Source organism: Ailuropoda melanoleuca, chromosome 3 (genome assembly GCF_002007445.2).
Source record: "Ailuropoda melanoleuca isolate Jingjing chromosome 3, ASM200744v2, whole genome shotgun sequence".
NCBI lineage: Eukaryota > Metazoa > Chordata > Mammalia > Carnivora > Ursidae > Ailuropoda > Ailuropoda melanoleuca.
The window spans coordinates 128,506,451-128,532,199 of record NC_048220.1 but is presented as its reverse complement, the minus strand read 5'-3'; the positions used below and the strand labels follow the sequence as shown (position 1 = coordinate 128,532,199).

Sequence of the window (25,749 nt, the reverse complement as noted above, 5' to 3'; positions counted from 1 at the left end):
ACAGTATAAATCATGGGAAAAAACAATGCAAGAATGATATTCCTCATGACATATTTTCTTCATATTCTGTATTGCTTAGGTTTTAGCATTTTTTGCATTTTCCCCTAATATATACCTTAAAGCAAATTTTTCACAAAAGAAGTAGAAATTAAAAATTAGTAAATTAATAATACATATATCACTCAATTGCCCAGACATCACTCTACATTATATTTATAAACAAAAAATTATGTAAATTTATTTGTATTAGAAATATATATGCAAAAAATATCCCTGTGCNATTCTGTATTGCTTAGGTTTTAGCATTTTTTGCATTTTCCCCTAATATATACCTTAAAGCAAATTTTTCACAAAAGAAGTAGAAATTAAAAATTAGTAAATTAATAATACATATATCACTCAATTGCCCAGACATCACTCTACATTATATTTATAAACAAAAAATTATGTAAATTTATTTGTATTAGAAATATACATATACAAAAAATATCCCTGTGTTCCAGCTGAAAAACTCATTTATTTCAAATACAGTTGCTCTCATTTCAATATCACAAATTGTGTTCCTTATTAGACATTCTTTTGTTTTTTAGCAAATATACTCCTAATTTGAAAAATTGAATGTATTTAATTGAAACCAAAATGCTTTTTCCCAAAATGTCAACAAATCAAAAGAAGTTTTAAGATATATGCATTCAGAAGTGACAGTTGTTTTTCTTAGCAAAACATTAAATATAGGCATTTGTTAAAACAGATTTTTACCCATGTTACTTTCATGTCCTTCAAAGAGTAAGGTAGTAAAAATACTAAAAGTAAAAAGGAAAATAAGTGCTTTAACACTGATAGAAAACTTTGATGGAGAAGGTCTTTTAAACGTGACACAAAATTGGGATATCATGAAGAAAAGATATTAAAAATGTTTTTTTGACAGTAATTATTTCCTTGGCGAATAATAAAAATAACAATAAAATGCATAAGATTGAAAAACAATACTTTGCAAAACGTTTTGCAGCTATAATAAATCTCAATAACAAAAAGAAATTAGAGGAGGTGATTTCAGCATCATGGCACATACAGTGTTTCTTTCTCCCACCTTCATACAGTGTTTCTTTCTCCCATTCCTTCATAATAAAAGGAATGAAGGAAATTAAAAGGAAATCTCGTTTAGAATGGAGTTGGGACGCCAGCATGGGAGCTCTCATTCCCTACCACTCTTGTCAATTGTAGACCCAACAGGAAAGAGGGACCTGCATGTGTACACCACTTTACTACCCCAACGGGAGATAGAAAAGCTTTCCTTCTGCCCCAGCAATAGCCCAGACAATGACAGACTATCACAACCCAGCCAATGAAAAGCTTTTAGACTTCAAACTCCCAGTTTACTCCAATGGACTTTCTATTTATAACAGTCCTCTCAGCCTCCCCTTTCCCTCCATAAAAAAGTTTCATCTCTTTTGTTCTGTGGACTTGCCTTTGGTTTCTCTATAGCTTGCTTGCCAAATTGCAATTCTCTGCTAATCCTGATTGAACCCATTTTTGCTGGTAAAATAACTGGCACCTTCAGCAAAAAAACAAAACAAAACAAAACAAAACAAAAAAACTTTCAGCATCCCTCCATGAACAGAAGTGTCTCTGTGGGAGTTGCAGGACTCAGCCCTATAGGGCATGGACTGGGGAGGAGTCTTGCCCCACCGGTGCATCTGATAACAGGTGGATGGACTTCCTTACCAGCTGTGCAACCCACAGAAGACTGAACACGTTCTGGCCCTTCTGGGATGTAATCTGGGAGCGCCTGAAGAATATTGACTTGGGCGGTCATCTATGAATAAGAGAGCCTTTGTGGTCCAAATTTCCAGAGAAGTTCCAGCACTCCATTGGAGCAAAAAAAAAAAACAAAAACAAATATGGATGCATTGAAATAGATAAGCGTAACAGCTTGACCTTGTTGGCATCAACCAATCCCAAGACAGCACATCTCAAGGCTGTCTATTTCCTCCTCAGGATAGACAGTAGGATTTTTCCATTTAAACACTACATCCTTAGTGCTCTCAATGATATGCATTCCTTCAACTATTTTGATTTAAATGGCAAACTTTGATCAACCCTATTTTCCAACTTCCCCCCCTTCAGTTGAGCAGACTAAACAATGTAGGCAAATTGTTGAATAATGTGCAAACTGATAGGATTCCTCAAAGCCTTACATATTGCTTCCAATCCCCACTTCCTCCCAATATTCAGTTTTACCACTATTTGTGGATAGCTCAAAAACACTCCATTAGATCTAAAGTCCTTTACTTTTCTGACTTCCATTTCACCTTCAGTAATAAACTTATTTTGTAGATAAATATAAAAACACCAGGTGTGAATTCTCTCATTATGCTGTAATGTCAATTACAAATTACCTAAGTGCACCCATGATTTCATTCTTTCTTCTCAGGATGGAAGAGTTGCCTCCAACTCTCATGGCCATAGTCTTTAACTATAACATAGACTGACTCTCCTCTCTTCTCTTCAAGGATATTTCCTTTATATTCAGATTCAGTTTCTCTCTCTCTCCTTTACTGTTTCCCTCTTCCCCCCCCCANTCTCTTCTCTTCAAGGATATTTCCTTTATATTCAGATTCAGTTTCTCTCTCTCTCCTTTACTGTTTCCCTCTCCCCCCCCNACTGTTTCCCTCTTCCCCCCCCCACACTCCACATCTTCCCAATGAATATTTAAGCCTCTTAAATCTTTTCCACTACAAAAACAAACCAACAAAACTACATTGACCACACATCTTTCAACTTACCTACAGTGCCAAGATTCTTACAAAAAAAATTCTAAACTTGCTATCACTAATTCCTCACTATTCTGTGACATACTAGTAAAGATTTAACAGCTGATTGTTCAAATGTAGTTTCAGTGTGAGTGTTGTCTGGTACTTTTGTTTATGTTAATGAGTAAAACAAAAGTGAAATAATGCAGATATATGTTGGACATCCACTCATTTGTCAATGATGCAGGTGGTACTTTGTTTAATCAAAAGAGTGTTAGAATGTTGGAAAACTATTTTTCTCAGTATTTTTTGTTATTTACAATGTCAGTGTCATTGTTATTTACAGTGTCAATGTCAATAATCTATAGACATATTTAAGTTTAATGTGCATTATCAACATTTTCTCAATCACTCTCTTCTTTTTTTAGGGATTTACCAAATCAGTGTTAACTCCTGATTAGTATGGTTTGCTAATTTATGTGGAATAAATATGCCTCCCGTTGTCCATTTCAAATTACTATCATGATGTCACTGATTGCAAAGTTGGAAAGAGATGTACAGTTGCAACACATCATTAACATCGTGTAGTTTTTCCACCACGTAGATACAGTAGAGGCAAATAACCCAAGAGCATAAATAGTAGGAAAATGCAGTAAAAACAATTGGGAAGGGATGATTTTGTATATCAAGTTTATATGATTTAATTAATAACCATGATTAGTGATTAGCTTTCAAAATGTTTAAAATGTAACAGTTGGCTCTAACTTTCCATTGAGATGATCCCAAGAGTTCTGCCAGCTGCATTATTCTCATATGTGCAAACTCTGAGAGGGCCAAATAAATAACAAATATCTTTCCCTACATGACCTCTGAACAAATTGAGAAGTGGCAAAGGTGTGTATAGGAGCCAAAAGTTAACCCCTTTTTATAATAACTATACGGGAATATGGTTTCAGGTCTGATAGCCCAAAGGGCCCCAGCATTAGTTAGACTTCCCCATATTCATAGGTTGAATGATCTCCCCTCCCCCATTAAAAAAATATTGAAGTTCTAGCCCCTACCTGTGAATGTGGTTTTATCTGGATATAGGGTTTTTGCTATGATCAAGATAAGACGAGGNGCTATGATCAAGATAAGATGAGGACATTAAAGTGGGTCCCAATCCAATACGACTGGTGTCCTTATATAAAGGGGAACATAGACATGTTCAGAGGAAGACTATGAAGGCACAGATAGAATACCACCTACAAGTCAGAGAGCANGACATTAAAGTGGGTCCCAATCCAATACGACTGGTGTCCTTATATAAAGGGGAACATAGACATGTTCAGAGGGAAGACTATGAAGGCACAGATAAAATACCACCTACAAGTCAGAGAGCGNTGAAGGCACAGATAGAATACCACCTACAAGTCAGAGAGCACCTGAAATTAGCAGAAGCTAGGAAAAAGACATGAAATAAATTCTCCCTCACAGATCTTAGAAGTAACCAACTCTGCTTACAGCAAGATTTCAACTTCTAACCTCAAGAACTATGACACAAAGAATTTCTGTTGTGATACTTCTTTACAGCAGTGCCAGGAAACCAATACACCTATCAGTCATAGTATCATTTGATAGAGATAGGACTCCCTCTGAGGAGGGAACCAAAAAGCACTGAAAGGTCATATCGTAAACAGACTCATTCTCCAGGTGAAGAAGGGTGTACCTGAGCTAACTCATTCCAAATACACAAATAAGTCACTGCAAAGCCCCATGGAAAGGTGAATATAGAAGTAAAAGAAAGACAAGACTGTGTTTAGAGAAAAAAAAAATCACTGTTAGATGAACTATGAGTAGTTTCTTAACACCGCAAAATTCATGAGAAACAAATGCTCTTGCTAAAATCAAAAACTTTATTTTTTTTTATATGNGAACTATGAGTAGTTTCTTAACACCGCAAAATTCATGAGAAACAAATGCTCTTGCTAAAATCAAAAACTTTAGTAGACACATTAGACACTCTGAGGCCTCAGGCATTTTTAAATATTCCTTCCCATAATTGATTTCCAGATATTTTATAGCACCCNAGGGAACACAAGCAGGGGGAGTGGGAGAGGAAGAAGCAGGCTCACAGCGGAGGAGCCTGATGTGGGGCTTGATCCCATAATGCCGGGATCACGCCCTGAGCCGAAGGCAGACGCCTAACCGCCGTGCCACCCAGGCGCCCCTAAAATCAAAAACTTTAGTAGACACATTAGACAATCTGAGGCCTCAGGCATTTTTAAATATTCCTTCCCATAATTGATTTCCAGATATTTTATAGCACCTTTTTCTGTCCCTTCACTCACCTTTCCTTGACCACCTGTAAAGCCACTGCTCTTTAGCTCTCCTGTTACCTAAGACACTCACTTCATCAACGTATCTCCCATATACTCTGCAGATGACCTCGGTTGCTTCCTTGGATTCAGTTAGCAAACAAAATAGAGATGGTTTTAATGAGCTCACAACCAACTTTGTTGCTGACATTTGATCCTTCCTTCTTATATCTACAGCAAGCACCTCAAACTCCTTCATTTTCAAAATTAAACTATCTTATTTCTTCCTAAATATTGTTTTTCCTCTGTTCCCTAACTCATTTTTGGGCAGTATCTTTTATGTAGAGAGGACTGAAATCTGAGAATCATTCTCTTTCCTTTGATCTTAGCTGACCATCAAACCAAAATTGCCTTTAGACCTTAATAACGCACAAAATAGACTCCTCCTTGGTTCTTTCTCCCATATGCTTCCCTTCAATTAAATTTCTATACTGGCGGACCGGAGCTTCATGAAACAAAAATTTAATCATGCCACTCCCTGCGTAACATCATTAATAACCCCTGACAGACCTCCAAGGAATGCTAGATTTCTAAAGATCGCATTTAGATTATAACTTACACAATTGTATATTATAGCTACGTAATATAGCTATGTAATTGTATTTATATATAAATATATAATATAAATAAAATATAAAATAAATATATTTTTATATTTTTGTTTATGTAATTATACTTATCTATGTAATTGCATATATATAAATATAAATACATACAAATCAAAATCCAAATATGTATATGTTTAGATTCAAATTTATTATAATGTATCTTCCCTATGGGCTTGTACACAGGCTAACCCCTGCTGCCAAGCTTTCCCCTCTAATTTCTTCTTTTTCATATTTGATCTTTTATCAGGAAGTAATAAGTGGAGACTGAATCAGCCACCTAAGGAACCTCTGTACTCGGACATTCACACCAAAGTTGGGAAAATAGGGGCTAGACCGCCAAACCTGACGCTAATCATCCTCAATCAAAAGAATTCAGATTAAGCTTTACATTTTTAACAACTTCAGCTTTTCTTTTTGTCCAACTTTCTGGACATGAAGCTTACATATAATTTAAGGTGTGCCACCTGTTGATTTGATACAATTACATGTTATAGTATGACTACACCCTAGTGTTCCCAACACCTCCATCACATCACATAATTACAACTTCTTGTGTGTGTGTGTGTGTGTGTGTGTGTGTGTGGTGAGGACATTTAAAATCTACTCTTCTAGCAACTTTAAACTATGTCGTACAGTACCGTTAACTAGAAACACAATGCCCTAGGCCTTGGTAACCACGTTTATACTCTGTTTCTGTAAGTTTGGTTTTTCCAATTCCACATGTAAGTGATATCCTATGATATTTGTTCTTCAGTGTCTGCACTGTTCGGCCCACTCAAAGCTTAAGAGAAGTTGGAGGGTTGGGTTGATCTAAAGTTGGCTTTTTTTTTTTTCTAATTGAAGGGCAGTTGTCATACAATGCTACTTTAGTTTCATGTATACAACATAGCGATTTGCCAATTCTGTACATTACCACAATACGTGTAGCTACCATCTGTCACCATATGACGTGAGTACAATATTATTGACTATATTTCCTGTGCTGCACTGGAAGTTTGTGTCTCCTAAGCCCCTTCACCTATTTTGCCCAACCCTCCATCCTCCTCCCCTCTGGCTACCACCAGTTTGTGCTCTGTATTTGTGAGTCTGTTTCTGTTTTTCTGTTTGTTCACTTATTATGATTTTTAGATTCCACATATAAATGAAATCCTATGGTTTCTGTCTTTCAAGGTTGAGCTTTTTAATCGAGACAGATGAAGGGACTCCCATATCCCTGAAACTATTTAGGAGGTAGTGTTTAAAGGGCAAGATCCTATGGTCTAGCCTGAGGAGGAAATAAACTGACTACAGGAAATGGCTAATAATGGCTGGAAGCAAGGTGAGGGTGCAGCCACGGAGCACAGTGGAGCAGAGCCTTTGTTGGGGAAATGACAGAGGGAATAAAAATAAAATATTTTATGAACTATATTCTTGGTGTTACTTATATTTCTAATCGTTGTATCTTGATTTTTCTTTCTTGATTTCCTTAGTTTTTTTTTCACATTCTCTTGAGCTAAAAAAATAAAAGTATCATAAATTTACCTCCAAAATTGGCAAATGTAAATTTAAATCACTAGAATTATATTTCATTTGAAAACACAGTGATATAGTGGTACACAAAATTTCCTTGAATACTTTCTTCCTGTGAAGGGTAATTACTAGTGAGATAAGGAAATTTTATATATATATATATATTTTCCCCCCTTTCTATCAGAGTTTGCCTTTTGGGATGAGGACACTGGCTGTGCAAATTGATGTTGTGTCTATTTTCTGTTTTACTTTTCCAAGGAAACTGTCAAGTTATGAAATGTTCTTTTTTCTACTTCAGATGCTTTCTGGCTATGGAAAGATGAAGTTAATCAGATCAGAATGATATTCCCCTATTTATTGCGTTCAAAACTATTTATATTTGGATTATAATTAAATGTTCTAATTAAATGTACACAAAAACGCTTATATTTTCCCCACATATTATTGAGTTAGTGTCTAAACCTGTCACGCTTAAAATCAACCATAACTACTTCCAGATACACAGGTACACGTGTAATGCTTAGTATCTGTTAGATTCACCTCTTTCTGAGAACACATGGAGAGCATCTTGTAAAACGATGAGTTTGTCTAAAACAATGATGAGAGTTTGTCTAATCCAGAAGATGGTGCTGTTTACATTTCTATTGCGTTAGGGAAACTGCAGAGAAACAATTTGTTTCCAATTCAGCCATTGATGGATTGTAAATTATTGAGCATACCTTCGCAATAGGAATAGTTAATGTAGCTTTGCTCTTGAGGATTTCACATTTACCAATAATTTGCATAACATTTCCACACAAGATAATAGAAAGTGTACTCCTTCACAAGCAATCTCACATTAATGGGATCTGATCAGTTGCGACTATCCCAGTTATCTTCTGCCAGGAGTACACTCAAATGTGAAAATACGTATTAGCTAAAAGACCTATTTAATTTTCTGGTTACTTATATGGCTATTAAAATGCAACATGTAGACCATTAAAGTGGTGATGATCCTTATTTAATGGAATGTGAATTTATTCTTCCAAATAGTGAACAGTTTTATAGTAAGTTTTTGTGACATGTTAATTATGTACTATCCAGGCACAAGAGCTTGAGCCCGTTAACATGGGTACATGGTATTGATAATATATTAGGCCTCTTCTACTTTATTTCAAGTTCAGTAATGAGTCATGCAAGCAAACTTATCACTGTTCGTAGTACTTGGAAAAAGAGGTAGCAAAGTCCACCTGATACATTTCGCAGCAATGCTTGCTGCCTCTGGTCAGGAGGTCACAGCCTCAAAAGCAAACCGAACAATGGAAACAGAAACATAGTTTCTCCAATCCCTTTAGCAGGAAATAGACATGAAAGAATAGATGAAGGAAATCTGAAAACACGTGAATGTTTGCAGCACAGATGAAATTTTAATGAAGTATCTCAATATAGAATTTAGTAGAATTTTATACAGAATTAAGTATTTTAATACAGAACTGCAGAGGATCAATTTATTTGTGTGTGTGTATGTATGTATTTATAAAATATTGAAGAGTAGTTGACATACAATATTGTATTAGTTTCAGGTTAGTAAATTAGTAATACATTTTTATTGAGAGTGGGTAAATTTGAGCTACACCTTATTAGTCATAGGATTATTTATATAGATGATGCTTAAAGCAGATGAAAAGAAAAATCAACATAGACATACTGTTTTGTTGACAAAGGCACCCATCAAACAATTTAAGGAAATAAAAAGAGCTGGTGTGTTAATAGTGGTTCTTTCTGAGGAGAGAGCATGCAGGTACAGAAATATGGGACGGAAAGGATTACTTACATTGTCCCTTACTTGACAGTTTATTTTTAAAAGAACATTACTATGGTTCTTTTCTAAAAGGTCAAAAGTTTGCCTGGGAAAACCCAAACAGAGATTTCAAAGATGGGTCAGAGGAATGTATTTATCAGAATTATTTGGAGTCTTTTTGTTTCTTTGATTTGGGATTTTTTGTTTTTTTGGGTTTTTTTTTGGTTTTTCTTGTAGCTGTTGTTTGTTATTTTAAAATCCTCTTGGACTTTCCCCAGGGATGGTGAGTTGCTCTTAGGGTTGGGACAGGGATCAGGATCTTTGACAAGCTTATCAAGTAACTTTGATGTTTGTCAAAGTTTGCAGACCCAATTCAAGCTGGAGAGGAGTCCAACAATGGCAGGAGAATGGGATAGATACAAGCTCTCAGTAAACACAGGGCAGCATAATGATGTAAAAAAGCAACATTGTTAAATAAAACAAGAAAGTACATAGAAGATTTATGGATATGACCCCTTTAAAACTTAGATGATACAGGCTGTTAGTGGGGCATGGCCTTCTTATCAAATAACTTTGTTCGTTTTCTTTTTCCTGTGTCACAATAAGTTTAACGTAACACTCAGTTATCTCATTGCATTTTCCTAGATCCCTTTACTAAAAGTAGTTCTAAGATTTAAGTTGCCTAGAGCAGAAATCTAAGGAGTATAGATGCAGCTGGTAATCCTGATGACTGTAATTTAGATAAATAGTGCTTCTAGAAACATAACTGGGTTTCTTTGTGTTCTTTGATAAGGTCTTTGTTGAACTAATGTGCAGATACTGTGCCTGTTCTAGAATTTTTAAATTAAAAGTTCTTGGAGATATTCATATACTACTTTTAAATATATATATATATATATATGTATACATATATACATATATATATATATTATTTCTTTTGAGAATGATTATTTTCTGTCTCCAGTATTTCCAGAAAGGATATAATATGAAAAAAAGTTCTTGATCCTATCAAATTTTTTTCCTTGTGCAAGATTTTCTTCCCTTTATTGTCTCTATACTTTTTTATATTACCAAATTCTCACATCTTTTTAAACAATAAACAAAAAGATATTTTTCTAAAAATTGCTGTCAACATGGGAATGCTGCCAGCATAGCTGTATTAATTAATTCAGTTCCTGCTGAACTGTTTCTTGATGCAATCCATTACTGAACAATAATCCCATCCTTACTTTGGATAGTTTGCCCAGAAAAGTTTCATCAACATGTATCCTTTTAGGATACATCAAGACAACTGGCACACATAAGAGATATAATTCTGGGAATATATGAACTGAATCTATACTCACAATGCTGTGTGAGAACAACTATTTTACATGGGAGATCAAAATAGATTTTGACTATATTCTCATATATTATTTGCAAACTTATGTGGACTTGTTCCAACAAAATGTGTGATTTAAACGTTCTACATCGTATGTGAAGATCAGGCATTATATGGTGTATAAAAAAAAATAACCTTGACCTTTTGGAAAGAATGGAGAATCATGTAATTAATGCCTCATTTCTGATATTCTGATATTTCCTGCATGTTTTATATAATTAAGCATCCACTTCCTGTCTGTAAAATTTTCACTTCCTATTTTATATAGTCTCTATTTTTACTATGATATGATTACATTAAGTGTTTTTTATTCTCCCTAAGTTTTTAAGGATTGAGATATGTAAAATTTAAAATGAAATGTTTGAAAAATGTAATGGTAATGTAACCAAGACCTCTTGGTACTATCCGTGTGTGTGTGTGTGTGTGTGTGTGTGTGTGTGTGTGTGTCTATAAATAGGCAGACCCTTCTATACTACTGTCCCCAAAAATGTCTTTTGAACAAACATTGTGCTGCGGTTATATTTTTTATTTGTTTATGCTTCTGGGTAAGACTTTGTTTGAAGAGATGGTTTCAAGGCGATAAAAAAAGGAAAACCCTTACTCCACGATATTAATACAAATGGAATGTCACAAGTGCATTCAAGTGTTTCTTATTCAGCATTGTAAAAAATTATTTCTGAACACTGGCCTGCTTTTCTTTTTTATTGTATGCCTTATCTTTCCTTTTCAATTATTCACAGCCTCCTAAGGACCACTTTCAGTATAAAATAGTATCTATGGGAGGTAAAAACAGCACGAAATGTATTTCTGAATGGATTACAGAGAAAGATCTATTTAGAAATTTAAATGTATGTGGTCAACATAGAAGAAGATATATGCACCTCCTCAGTAACTCTTTTACCCAACAGTATTTTGGTTGTAGACTGTTTTAATCTTGTGATTTCCTTTCTTTGAGGTGTGTGTGTGTGTGTGTATTTTCCTTTTATGTCCAATTTATTTTTATGTTATGTAATTTGATGTGAATTGAGGGGCTTTGTTTCTGAGTATATTTGTTTGTATCATATCTAGCAATATTCTGAAGTGATTTAAGGCATGTATAGCCCATATTTATTTTTTGACCATCTTAAAAAAAAATGTTACTCCCCTGCTCTTTCTATTTAATCCTTAAAAATATTTTAGACTACTTGCAGCTCTTTACCTACCTATCCTTAAAATAAAATTCTATCCTTATTTATATCTTCAAATTCTATTTTTTCAAAGTTTATTTTATTTTTATTTGGAAATTATTTCAAGCATTCAAAGAAATACATGAAATAATGTCATAGAAACTTAAGTATCCACAATCAAAGTGTAGTTTAGACATATAGCAGACTGGTTTTATTTACAGATAAATTGTTGCAGATAAAGTAAACTTTTATCATAATATTCAAATGTTTTAAATAATTATCTTTCAATAACAATTTTATCTTTTTAATTTATTATGAGATCAATTATCTTTTCAAAAGGAAATTTGATTTGTTTTAAAAAGTACTGAAAAAAAAAAAAACCCAGAGAATGTCATATGCATATCTTCTCTACTATAAATTTGCTTTTACTAAATACAGCCTGTATACAAGATTCCTAGCTTGCATACAAGTGCACATGCTTGCAAGTATCTAGCTAATACAAAAATACAAGACGTTTTGCTTATCTTCGTGCTTTGGTTTTCCTAAAGCCTTAGAAGAAATGTTCATGACGATTTCTATGATTTCATTATATTTATGAAGTAGTTCTAGATGACATAAAATGTTTGTGGCTCAAACTGAATTTTAAAGTTTCTATAGCTCAGCCACCTTATTTTGATGGAGAAAGAATCTGAATCTCAGTGAGCTTCCTTCTCCAACCCCAAGATGAGACCTTTATTCATGATGTAAGTGTGGTGATTGCAAACAATTAAATACTTTTGACAACAGAATAGTTTAGAGAGCCACACAAATGTAAGAAAATCAGGGACTGATAATGTCTAGTGTGTGTTATGGATTTCATGAGAAATAATCAGGAAAACGTAAAGACAAATTGTATGTCACTGAAGTGTTTTTGAAGTATATCATACAGTGATGGTTGAGTTAGTGCTGTCACAGCCCCTGGAACATTTCCTTTTATTCTGGGAAGACAAAGCTTTCAAATTGAAGAGAAAGTGTTCTGCAGCCTTTCACTAGCATCTTGATGCATCTCTTGGAATACACAACATCCAAGAGAGGTAGTAGGAAAAAACTGGAATCCTTTCTAAGGAACAAGATATTCGTGAAGTAAAAACTAAAATTGGGGTATGTATGTAAATGAGACGTGTATTTTTCTTACAGATATTGACCCTGCAGACCTTCAGTATAGCTACTAAGAACACTGCAGGGGCGCCTGGGCGGCTCAGCTGCTTGAGGGTCCAACTCATGGTTTCAGCTCAGGTCATGATCTCAGGGGTTGTGGGATCGAGGCCTGCATGAGGCTCCATACTCAGTGGGGAGTCTGCTTGAAGATTCTCTCCCTCTGCCCCCTCTCCACTCATGTGCATACTCTCTTTCTCTCTCTCTCTCTCTCTTAAATAAATAAGTAAATCTTAAAAAAAAAAAAAAAAAGAACATCGCATTGCCAGTCTCAGCTAGAATTCACTCACGACTATGTGGCTGCTTACCTATGTAACCACAGGCAAAATGCTCAGCGCTTCAAAAATGACCTCCTTCTCAAACTTGTTGTGGACATTCAATGGGTCAATAATATAAAGTTTTTGAATAATGATTGGCCCTTTGAAATTGCTTAATAAAATTCAAATGTTGTGCAAATACAGAATTTTGGGGAAGAGATCACAATCTCTCTTTTATTTCCATGAATCCTCTCTTCTACTGTAATCTTGTCAAGGTGTGGGCTTAGCATGTTCATATCCCTGGGAATCTTAAAAAGAAAATAAATCTAAGAAAAATCCATATGTCTAAAGTATAGAAGGATATAAGGGAGGCCACAAGGGTTTCTTACTAGGTTGTTTTCCTACCTTTTGCTTTTCTTGTGCCATGTAGCAAAAATCAGTGTACTTCTAAGCACTAGGAAAGCCCCATATAATTTCTTCCTTCCTCACTGACTGATGTGCCTGATTTTTTAGTATTCAAATAGAAATCACCTTCCCCTTAAGCCCATCTATGGTTCATGTTCTATATTCATATTTCCTCTGAGAATCTAACATCTTCTGACACAAGGAACAGTTGAATTATCTATCAATTAAAAAGCCATTTCTGCCCACAATATTGTTATCTAGCTTTTGGCCCCATGAAAGAATCATTACAATACATTTAATCCATTCCGGGAAATACTTGAATGGTCTAGATTTCAGGTCAGAGAGCTCTCTGGCTATTGGCCGTATGTCAAGGCTTTCTTTGTCTTCAAAGAGAAAGATTGATAAACTGTCACTAGGAGTTCTGCAGCTTAGAACTGAAGGACTGGGCCGAACGTCACCAGAGAGAAGAGATGCACGTGGGAACAAGGAAAGGGAAGAGAGGTACATGCTATTTTGAGGAGATTCTTATGGTACTTCTCTTTCTCAGAAACAGATATACTTTTTACCTTTAACATTTTGATAGCAAAGTAAAAATCTTCCTCTTACTGCTTAATAGGGTAAGAAAATGTGTAATTGGATATTGGCATTGTCGATCATTACCATTTCCAGAAAAGATATAAAATAAGAGATCAATACATTTTCCTCTCTTAAAAATTCTCCTTATTTTTTGTAAAAATCTGATTGTAAGGAAAAATAATTTTGCATGTTCTCTGCTTGTTTCACAACTACTAAGATAAAAGATTATAGAAGACAGGGAGACATGAGAAGAGAAAGGGAGGAAGGACGGTAAGAAGGGAGGGAGGGAAGGACTGAGGGAGGGAGAAAAGGAGGGAGACAGGATGGGAGAAAAAGAATGACAAACCTTAAGTCACATTAGAGGAGCAAAGAAACAAGTTTAAAATATAAAAGATATTTATGATTATTTTAAAAAGGGATGTCTGGCTGACTCGTTGGGTTAAGCGTCTGCCTTTAGCTCAGGTCATGATCTCAGAGTCCTGGGATTGAGCCCTGCATTGGGCTCCCTACTCAGAGGGGACGCTGCTTCTCCCTGTGCCCCTTCCCCTGCTTGTGCTTCCTCTCTCTATCTCTCTTTCTAATAGATAAAAAAAAAAAAACATTATTTTAAATAGAAAGTAAAGGAGCACCAGAAAAGTTTTATCAGTCTCTCATTTTTGGTGTCCTAAAATGTACTTCAGTACACTTTTTGTAATAAACATTAACCTTTGTCCAAAAAAACAGATCATCTCTCTTTATAAAAAATGCTGATGGGGCGCCTGCGTGGCACAGCAGTTAAGCGTCTGCCATCGGCTCAGGGCGTGATCCCGGCGTTCTGGGATGGAGCCCCATGTCCGGCTCCTCCGCTATAAGCCTGCTTCTTCCTCTCCCACTCCCCCTGCTTGTGTTCCCTCTCTCGCTGGCTGTCTCTATCACTGTCGAATAAATAAATAATATCTTTAAAAAAATGCTGACGTCAGTTGGCAAATAATATAAATATACAGAGAAATAAATTCCCAGCTGGTTCAATGACCCAAAAAAATCCAATAAAACAAAACAAAACAAAACAAAACAAAACAAAAACAAACAAACATACAAAAACCCCAAAAAACAAATGTTGACAAAGAAACTTTTCTATTAAGGAAACAAAACAGACAATACTAGCCACTGTTGTCACAATATCATTTTTTTGTCAATAATCCACACCTGGTCTGCATATGCCATATCTTTTCTGGAACTGGACAAATTGGGCATTCAAAGTATAAAACAGAGGCCAATAACTTTTGTCTAGTTACATAATTAAAGTAGCAATTTCACTTACTATTCTCAGAAAGAACAACTGAGTCTCCATATTCTGAGTCAGAGAAGTTCCCAGAGCCCATTTTTAATGTCCACTCTCCAGTAATCTCATTCAAATAAGGGCTTCTTCTTCCCCAGGAGCTCAATAAATCAATTCTGTTAACACACTCAGGGCAGGTTTTTATTGTTTTTGCTTTTGTTACTTCTTATTATTTTATTACTTTCTTTGTAGGGGTGGCAGTTTGCCCGTGAGCCAATATAATATATTGTCTCCCATCACACCCCCCTCCACACAGATACACACATCCTAGACCTCACTATTTTGTCTAGCTACTATTCTCTTCTTCTTTTTAAAAGATTTTTTATTTATTTATTTGACAGAATGAGAGAGAGAGAGAGCAGGGGGAGTGGCAGAAGGAGAGGGAGAAGCAGACTCCCCAATGAGCAGGGAGCTGGATATGGGACTCGATCTCAGGACCCTGAGATCATGACCTGAGCTGAAGGCAGACCCTAAACAACTGAGCCTCCCAGGTGCCCAAGCTATTTCCTTCAGTTTTCCTTTAAAACAAAAATGCCACAATAGAGTTGTTAGTCAACGTTTTATTTTCCCTCTGACCATTCTCTGTTGAGCACTGAAATCAGCCCTTCACAGCCACACAAGACTGAAACTTTCATTATAAAAAGTATCAATGACTAGAACTCACCAAGTATAAATGCCAGTTCTCAATATTTATCTCTTTTGTCCTCTCTGAGTTTGCTGAAGTTGTCCACATTTTCCTTACAACCCTTAGTTTTCCTAGATGCTGAACTAACACTCTGCCTGTTCTCATAACACCTTTCTGGGTGTTCCTTCTCAAATACCTTTGTTAGGTTCTCTTTATTTTCCCAAATTCCTGCTTTAAACTCCTAAATCTGACTTCCCAGGAGTCAGTTCTTATCCTTATTTCTATCTAAACTCATATTCTCATTTGTCTTCTTCAGTCTTATGGTTTTAAATACAATTGTATTATTTTTCAACAAATTATCACAAAATGGGTGGCTTAAAAAAATATCATCTTACAGTTCTAAAGGGCAGGGTTCTAGAATCTGGAACCTGCTGGCATGGCTGCACTCCATCATCTCCAGCTCCTGGCAGCTGTCACCATTCCTTGACTTGTGTCTGCATGACTGCCACCTCTGCCTCTGTAATCAGGCTCCCTCTTTCTTTGTATGTCAGTTCTCTGCGTGTCTCTTAAAAGGGGAATTGCCATTGGATTTTTGGCCCACTTTGGTAATCCAGGACAATCTCTTTATTTAAGAACCCTTAATTAAGTCCATCTGGAAAGACCTCTCTTCCAAATAAGTTATCATTCACAGGTTCCCAGATTTCACAGACTTCAATGGATTTTTGCCTATCTTCATGATCTATGGACTAATAACTCCAACATGTAATCCTCCAACCCACACATTTTCCATGACACTTAGCTTTGTTTTCAAATATTTGGCTGACATAGTCATTTGTGAGATTCATAGGTGTCTCAAGAGGGGAAAAGAAGAACAAAAAAATAAATAAAAAAAACCCCAAAAACCTACTATCTAGGTTTATCACTTAGGGTCCAACTAGAGGAGCAAATCAGAAGATATATATTAAGAGACATATTGCAAGAAATTGGCTTATACAATTTGAGGGCTGACTAGGGCAATTTCCAAATTACAGGGCAAGTTGAAAGGGGAGGCTGGAATTCCAGAGCACAAGCTAAAGCTGCTGTCCAGAGGTAAAATTTCTTTATCAGGGAAGACTTAGCTGTGTTTTTAAGGGCTTTCAACTAAGTGACTCAGGCTCACCCAGAGTATCTAGGATATTGTCACTTCCTTAAAGTTAACTGACAATGGACTTTAGTCATGTCTTCAAAATATCTTCATGGCAACATCTAGGTTAGTGTTTAATTGAATAACTGGTGACTATTGCCTAACTCAATTGACTCATCAAAGAAAGAATCACATCACTTCTCAATCTGTTCAATTTCAGTGTTTCAGTGTTTTACAACTCTATCTTTCTGTTCCTTAGGCTAAAGAAAAGTGGTAGGATGCTTGACACTTGTCTTTCTCTCATATTCTACATCTGTTATTAGCAAATGCAAAATATATTCACAAAAGTTCAGCTTCTCAGCATCTCTACCAATACCTCTCTAATCCAGGGCATCATAATTACTCTCTTGAATTATTTCGATGCCTTTTTAAGTGGTTTACAAGCTCCCACAGATTATACTACTTGGCAGCTTTTATGATGCTTTCCATTGATTTTTATCTTTTGGCTCAAGAACCTCTAAGAGTGTGCCGTTTCACTCCAAACAAGACCTCTGACCTGATGTACTCCCACTTTTCACCTTCCTAAACAAAATCTAAACCATTCCCTGTTAAAAAACATTTTTAGCCCTCCATATTAATCTCTTAACACCTTACAAATTTATATATAAATAATCTTTTGACTTTTACATACAGAATTCCTTGCTCTATATCTCCCTGATCTAGAATATAATTATGATAAGATTTGGGTTGTTGATATATTTTATTCTAGGCACACCTTCGATGCTTGAAAAGTATTTGTTCAAACTAAATATTTGTCAAGTGAATAAAATAGTTAATCATTGTGAAAAAATGTATTATAGGTAGTACTCTCAATGACACTCTTATACCAAATTTAGCTTGGTCTACTTTGACAGTAGCACAGTATAGGAAAAGGGCTGTATTTTCCATGCAACACCATAAGCTTAAATTTTCACTAAAGTTCAATGGCTGAAAATTTCCTAGTTTTGGAAAATTTAATAACAGTATTTTATCAGTGCTTAATAAAAATAAACTGTAAAATTTATCTCTTCTTGTAATGCTTTATTGATATAACATAGTTATAAAATATAAAATGTCACTTGCATACTTAGATTAAAAATTTAAAGAAATGTTAGTTGATTTTTGACCTACATTTAAAAATAAACCACACCATGATAGATTAGTTTAAATTTCTCATTGAATTTATAATTCATTTCAATATCCACAGTGACTTTGGGCATTTTTGAGTTTTTAATACTATTTTCTCTATTATGTTTAACACGATAGACATTTTTAAGCAAGAAATTAAAAATAGTCAATGAGTAATTTGTATAGCACTTAAATATATATGTATCTGTAAGTAGAAAATTGAAGATTTCAATAAATTTAAAAGCAGGACCTAAGTCTCATTCATTGATTCATCAAATAGTCATTGACTGCCTACATAAAATTCTGTTTATGAATAACCCTCTGCATGAGTGGGAACAGGTATAATGAATGATGTAAGTGCTATGGTAAACATCAGATGATATGTTGTGGTTAAAAATAAAGGAGATAGGAAAGAAACTGTAGTGTGGGCTGCCATCTTAAATAAAATGTTTAGGGAAGACCTCTCAGATATAATGACATGTATGCAGGAACCTCAAGGAAGTTAGTCACCGAACCATCTCGTATCTGGGGTCAGGAACAGCAGGGAGATCAGAGTGGAAGGAATGCTCCAGAACACCAGCAGGGAATGGAATGGCGAGATGGCAGGAGGAGATCCTGATCATACGGGACCTTGAAAATTATTTCAAGGATTGAATTTGATTTTGACATATTTTTTGAGAATTGAATGACATGATTTGTTTTTGTATGCTGAAAGGATAACTAGGTGCTTAGAGATGTAGGTAACTAGATATAGGATAGCAAGGGTGGAAGCAAGGAGACCTATTAGACTATTGGCTTAGAGCAGGTTAAAGTGGTGTAGGTTTCACTTATATGGACAAGGAATAACTTATATGGGACAAACAATGGTATATCCCTTCATAATCATACTGACAGCTCATAACACATTTGATATTTTATTTCCCATAACTTGCAGGAAAATTATATTTAATATCATATTTGATCACAATAAAATATACTGTAGCATTTATTAAACACCTGCATTGATGTGGTTAATAAATCTTTTTTTATGTCTGGATATATAAATAAGTTAATAACTCAAAAGAATAGTTATGATACACAATTTGAAATACTACATTGTATAGCAACAGAATAGCAGATTTATTATGACGAGACTCTTTGGTGTAGTGTGAAATCATATTGCCACTGGATTTGACATTATAAATTCTTTTCATTATACTTCAAATGAGTACAGCCCAATGATTAGAGTGGCTACTGGAATAAATTGATAAAGAGTGAATTTCTCTACCATCACTAAATTCCCTCATTATGCTTAAGTACTTTAGAAGTCTCTGAGCAGTGTGTGCTCTTTTGTAATCATAACTTAATTGGCTCTATTAAAGGTTTACTTTGGTTTCCAAAAATACTGATATTGAGTGAAAGAAATGCAATACCCACAATCTTCCAGTCTATGGCGTATTCTTTGAAAATATATAAATACGTTTACAAGCTGCTTTAAAATATTTAAGTTAACAGGACATCATTAAAAATAACTGCATAAGTGCAGAAATGTTATCTTTATGGCCTGAGAGAATTAAGCTACTTCTTAACACTCTAACGTTTCTAATGGGGAGTGACTCATAACCAAGAGAAAAATACTGTGACTGAAATAAAGTACCTTATAAATGAGATTTTAAATTATTGGGATCTAGACTCTTTTTTTTTTCTTACATATTATCCTTAAGGCTAAATACAAGACACTGAGAGTCTATTACTACTAGTAATGATAAGAATTATGGTATAAATTATTATAATGTTTATTAATAATGTATGTACCAGATATGATGGTAATGCATACATATGCATGCTTGTGTGCACACATACCAAAAAAAAAAATGTTTAATTCTCACAGTTAGAATTGGAAGAGGCTCTATATTATTTTTACCTTACAATGAGAAAAATGGTTCAGACCTGTGATTTGACCAAGATCATGACCTTAATAAATGGCAGCTCTGGAGCTGGGTCAACTTTATCCAATTCAAGAATGCTTTTTCTGAACACTGTCTACAAATTATTGTATGAAAATTGGAAAGAATATTTTCTTTCTTTTTCTAAGGTCAAGCACTTAATTGGTGGCCTACCTGAGGGTATAAGCTATCTATTTTTTAAAAAGAAAAAATCATTAAACTTTTATGAGCTACAGTGAAAGAACTTGTTTATAATGACTTATCTGTAAGGGACTTTGGGCTAAAGATACTTAAGACCAAATGGTGTTTTGTCCAAACTTGGAGATTTTCTGTTAAGATTTTTCTCTGAAGAAGCTGTTCTAGAATTGCTTATGCAAGTTAGCTGAGTTAGTGAAATGGATTATCATGTGCACCAACAGGGAGACATAAATTCTAGGTTTATTATTGTTGCCAATAAATAATTGTATTTTTAAAAATTGTACCTCACTCTAAAGTATATTGAATCATTTACTTATATTTATTTCCAAAGCTCTTCTGAGCAGCCTGTCAGAAATCGTTGGTTTAGATATAGAGGTAGCAGGTGAAAAGGGTGTGTGAAATATTAAAATATGTATACTGCTTTATGAAGATATAGACTATAATCATAGCATTTTTCTTTTCCATGCTTAGTTTGTTGTTTATCAAAGAAATATATTCTTGGCCAGATACCGGGCAAAAGGAAAGTTACCCTGCTCTTGGATCACCAGGGAAAATATCAAATGCTCAGAGTCACAAAAATGATAACAATCATTGGGGCTTGGCACATTTGACATATATGATTGGAACTTTGAATATAAAACAATTTAAATAACAGCGAAAAGTAGTAATAGTCTATAGCGTAATTACTAAACATTGAAATCAGCAAATTTATCTGAAATATCTTTTTATTTGTACTTGGTAAATTATCTTAAAATTTGGGGGGAAAAATAGTATCTTACATTGACTCCTTATTAATGTAGGCATGTTTTCTTGATATACTGACAAAAAAAAAAAAAAAAAAACCTTGAGATTTTTTGGAGATATTCTGTTTTCATTGATTTTGGTTTTGTCAGAGGATCCCCACTAGACAATATTAGCAAAATAATAACAATAGTAATAATAATAATAAATTATTTCAATGGGTTGAAAAGCATTAAAAATAAGAATTCATAACCTCATAATGATATGAAAAATAATTGGTGGCTACTGGAAGCCATTCTGCAAATGGCTAAGTATATATAAAGAGAAAGAATCAAGTATGTGTCATGTCTTTCCTGACTGTATCTAAGGGCAAAACATTTTATGAGGGCTGGTTGCTTTATATTTAAAAGAAGAATCATGAATAATAAACCCAGGAAAACATAAAGGTAATATTTTACAACCCTTGGTGAAAATTAATTGAACCAAGCAATAGTCATCAACATTTGCCAAGTCATTTGGTGATAGGTTGAGTTGAACTTTTTAATGAGTGGATCAGACGAACATCACCAGAACTCATTATCTAGGGTATGTTTAAATTCCAAAGGTAACTTCCAGATAAACCTTTGGTTTTAAAATTTTAAATACTGAAGCACTCTCTTCTCCAGAAATTACCAAAATAAGAGAAAAATAAGAAATTTAACATCAATATTTAACAAACCAGGAAATATCTACAAATAGTACAATATATTGTAAATGAATGAATCCCAAATGAAGTAAATATAATAGCAATAGCAAAAGTAAAGCAACGATGAATATATATTATTATCTCAACACAAATATTCACTATAAGTGATCTGGTATAGCCTTTGCACAATATCTAATCTGCCACAGTAAAGACCAGTCCTTAGCCTTGACTATGGCCAAATTCCCCAAGGCCATGACCAGGTTCCTGAAAGCAAATTGACAATATTATACCCTTAATATTGTAGAATGAGCAGCACTTTTTTCTTACTAGAATAGACAGTAAATATTTTGTGTGTGTGTTTTCTCTCTGCAGTGTTTCTGACAAAACTACAGATACCTTATCCACTGTCATAGCATTGCATACAGCAACACTTTTAAACAAAGAACTCATCTGACAGTAAATGAAGTGTGGCAAGGGGCCCTCATTCTTGGAATTCACAGGGATTGCCATGCTCCCTATCATCTTGAAGCAGTTAGCTTAATGGAGTGGTGGAATGGTCTTTTGAAGATTCAGTTACAATGCCAGCCAGGTGGCAACACCTTGCTGGGCTGGAGCAATATCTGCCAAGATGAGATATATGCTCTAAATTAGCATCCAAAGTATGATGTTATTATTCTCATAGCCTGAATTCATGGGTCTGGGAATCAAGGGATGGAAATGAAAATGGCTTCTCTCCCTCATATCCTGGAGATTCAGTAGCAAAGTATTTGCTTCCTGTCCCCCTGACTTTAGACTCTGTTGGACTAGAGCTCTTAGTTCCGAAAGGAGGAATACTCCCACCTGAGAACACAATTATGATGCCAATAAACTAAAAATTAAAAGTGCCACCTGGTCACATTGGATTCTTCATGTGATTGGATCAATGGGAAAAGCAAAAACAAAAACAAAAACAAAACTTATTCTGATGCTGGGTGATTGATCCTGAGTATCAAGGGGAATTAGGCTGCTACTCCACAAAGGACATGAGGAGAAGGAGTGTTTCATTTATAAACACAGAAACAAACATGGTTACTTTCTCAGGGATTTATTTGGATGGCAAGACAGTTGACACAACACACCCACCCATGAATATGTATAAAGTACAATTAGTACTCACAACAAACTGGAGACTCTCATTGAGGTGAAGGGCTCATAAAGGGGTTAGATTAAAAAGGAGAGCAAGGGGTGCTCAGCACAAGAGTGTTCCCACAAACAAGCTGGAGGTTTCAACTAGTTGAAATTCCCACAGATATGCAAAATCAAAGGACATGTGATGAGCTTTTGAATTCCTTGGTTTCCCAATGTGTAGCATGCAGGGGATCTAAAGCTATTAATGGTGAAACATAAAAAATAGAGTCAACCTCTTAATTATAATGACATCCCCAGAGCACCTCTTAGTAGTCTCTTAGCCCGTGATTAAAGCCACTGAAGAAAGGCACGACAACTCAACAACCAAAGCAAGACTAATAACAATGGCCCAGAATCTTGGGGCTCCTGGGTGGCTCATCTAGCCCCAAGTCGGGCTCCCGGATCAGCAGGGAGCATGCTTGAAGATTCTTTTCCTCTGCCCCTGCCCCCCCCAACAAATAAATAAACAAAACAAAACAATGGTCCCGAATCTTAAGGAATGAATGTTCAGTAACCCTGCCGGGAAATGAAACACAACGAATGGAGGCACTCACTAGGTATATAAGAACTATGAAATGGATAGAATTAGTCATAAATGTGAACTACATAACCAGTTCCAGAAACTAAAACTATAACTGTTACAACAGTTATTACTTCTTCCTTATTTTGACTTGAATGTGGGTGTGTTCTTCCCCTCTCCATCATTTTATCATATCATAATGTGTTTACTAGTTAAAGTTCTATAATGATATTTATGTTACAGGAAGTCAAAGTGAATCAGCTAGTAACAAAGGACATCACCCAAAGACTAAGAGAGATTTGTATCCTCTTTGGGGAAGAACGGAGATGTATAATATTTGGTTATACATGGGATTTGTGTATTATCTTAGGGGAAAGCATGACATAGTTAGTGTCTTTATTGGATATTAAGTACAGTTTGAGGAGATGCATATGGGTGGCAGTGCCAAGTTGGCAAGAGTAGAGCAGAGTCCTTTGCAATATGTCAGTTTGCTACCCTGGGCTCGGTTTCCCAGAATTCTCTCTCTCTCTCTCTTTTTTTTTTTTTTTAAGATTTTATTTATTTATTTGACAGGGGGAGAGAGAGAGAGCACAAGCAGCCAGAGAGGCAGGCAGAAGGAGAGGGAGAAGCAGTCTCCCCACTGAACAGAGAGCCCAACAAAGGGCTCAATCCCAGGACCCTGGGATCATGACCTGAGCCGAAGGCATGTGCTTAACCGACTAAGCCACCCAGGTGCCCCTCCCAGAATTCTCTTAAATGGATGTTTCTGGTTAGAGTGGGCTACAATAAAACATCTCTATGAGATTTGGATTATGGAAGTTAATTAAACAGCAGCAATTTTTGTAGCACACACAAATGTTGCCATTCACCTGCTAGCTCACCTCACTGGCTTGAAGCAGTGGGTAGGCATGCAACTGCCCAGTCTCCTTAGGATCCTCCTTCAATTTGGCTAAATCTTGGATCAGCTGTGTGGGTTTGTCTCTGCATTCTGCAGGTTGTGCACGCCACAACAGGTCAGAGACAATAACAGCTGACATGATTTCCATCCATACTCGTGAACTTCAGCCCATGCTTGTGTGTGCCAGCTTTTTCTTGCTCTCCTGTACTTTACATCAATCTTTCTATCTTACCTGTGGATTTCAAGTTTCGGCATCAGAAGCTAAGACAGACCATGGTCTAACTGCAAATGCTAAAACTATAATACTTCAAAAAGAAAAAGTGGGAGAAAATCTTCATTGCCTTAGGGTAGGCAAAGAATTCTTATGGCAATTTTTATGCAAATTATTACCAAAATTGTTTAAATTGACTTCAATGTATCAATAAGACATCCTGTTCTTCAAAAACCACCTTAGATGAAGTGAAAGGCAACAAAATACTAGGAGAAAATAACTGCAATATGCCTATTTTACAAAAACATCTCAAAAAAATACAAAGAATATTTGCAACTCAACAATGAGAAGACAACCCACCTAAATAAAACAAGGCAAAATATATCTAGAAATAATGCAGAAATAAAATAGATGAAAAACCAGTAGTTATAGAAAAATATATTCAGTATCATTTGTCATTAAGAACATACATTTTTAAAGCCACAATGAAATACCACTACATATTCATTAGAATGGCTAAAATGAAGAAAGAGTGACAACACCAAATGCTGGCAAAATATTAGTCACAAAGAATTCCTGGAAATGGCACTGTGGAAAACAATTGGGCACTTTTTTACAAGTTAAACATACACATACCTTGTGACTCAGTATATATTCCTAGATATTTATTCGAGAAAGAGAAGTTCACAGAACTATAGGCAATTTATAAAAACAAACTCCCATTGCCCATTGGTCAAGAGAGTTAATAGCTAGTAGAAGGCCCGACATGCCAGGGTCACTCAGATTTGGTTCCTTTTTAGTTTAAGCTAAAACAATACAGTCAGTTTTAATATCCCTTAGACAAGTGCTCCTATAATGGAACATTCTTCTTTACAAGATAATCTTCATTTTATTCTGAGAATATGTTTCAGAAAATGTTTTGTTTGATTTGAAATTGATCCAGTCAGATTATAATACCAAGTACAGTTCTTTACTTATGGTGCTTTGTTTCTTAAAAAGACCACAATTTAAATGACTACTAGGGCAATTTATAATTTATCATCTAAAATTATTTTTATTTAGTCTTTATTGTTGTTTCTAAATGCCTAATACTTCTGAAGTTAAATTTAAATATTGAGGATAGGAGTATGTATTTAGACCCAGGTAGATATATGTTAAATATAGTTTTTATAGATATATTATTAA

General features: G+C 35.1%; 1 pseudogene; it reads left to right on the top strand.

The window, feature by feature from the left end:
• LOC100475968 overlaps positions 1-25,749 on the top strand; it is a 45,875-nt pseudogene that overhangs the window by 15,657 nt on the left and 4,469 nt on the right.